This window comes from Wasmannia auropunctata, unplaced genomic scaffold (genome assembly GCF_000956235.1).
Source record: "Wasmannia auropunctata unplaced genomic scaffold, wasmannia.A_1.0 LD336076.1, whole genome shotgun sequence".
Taxonomy (NCBI): Eukaryota; Metazoa; Arthropoda; class Insecta; order Hymenoptera; family Formicidae; genus Wasmannia; species Wasmannia auropunctata.
The window spans coordinates 4,987,224-4,988,138 of record NW_012026814.1 but is presented as its reverse complement, the minus strand read 5'-3'; positions in this window follow the sequence as shown (position 1 = coordinate 4,988,138).

Here is a 915-nt window from a genome sequence, read left to right as displayed (position 1 = left end):
GTGCCTCATCGTCTCGCAGTGCATTTGCGTAGCTTAGCTGTATGGTATCGGATGCCTCTTCGTCGTTTTCGAAATTCAGCTCATATAGCTTATAGTTATCTGCAAAATACCAAATGTTTTGTGAAAAGTCTATTACCATCCCTGCTTTCTCGATAAAGTCCATTCCGAGTAATGTATAGTTTCCTTTTGCGAATGGCATAACGACGAATTTTGTGCTTATCTTACGGTCCTCGACGAGGACGTCGACGTTAGTTACTAGCACGTGTTCTTCGCTTCGTGTGCCGTCTGCAAGTCCGATGTGTATGTTCGATTCTTCGAATTTCTGTCCTTTTCTGGCGAGAATCTCGTATAGTTTATGTCCTGCAACGCTCATCTTCGCAGCTGTGTCGATAAACCCAGTACCTTTTGCTCCTAGAATTTCTATATTAAGGATTGGTCGTTTCTTATATTTCACGCGTATTTCGGATGCGTCTATAAGGCAAAATTCTTGGGGGTTTTGCGTTTTGTCGTTTTTATCGGCTTTGTTACATTTAGGACAGTTCTTTCTAAGATAACCGGGATTTCCGCACCCGAAACAAGTTATCGTCAGTTGAGGACTTTGACTATTTGTTCGTATATCGTCGGACTCGGCCTCTGCTTTGATTTTCTTACTCGACGTTGTGGGATTTTCTTCGCTTTTCTTTTTAATCATTTTACATTCGTCTACGACGTGCCCGAAATTTTTACAGTACTTGCAACGCGGTCGGATTTCGTTTTTTCGTGCCGTTGTCGATTCTTTCGTCGTTGCACTATTTTCTTCTGCGTTGTTTTCTTCGACCTCCCTCGCGAGATCTAGTAGTTTCGAGAACGATGATGCCTTTTCGCGCGGTACTTCTTTGCGTATTTTGTACGATAAAAGTCCGTAAACCAGATCTA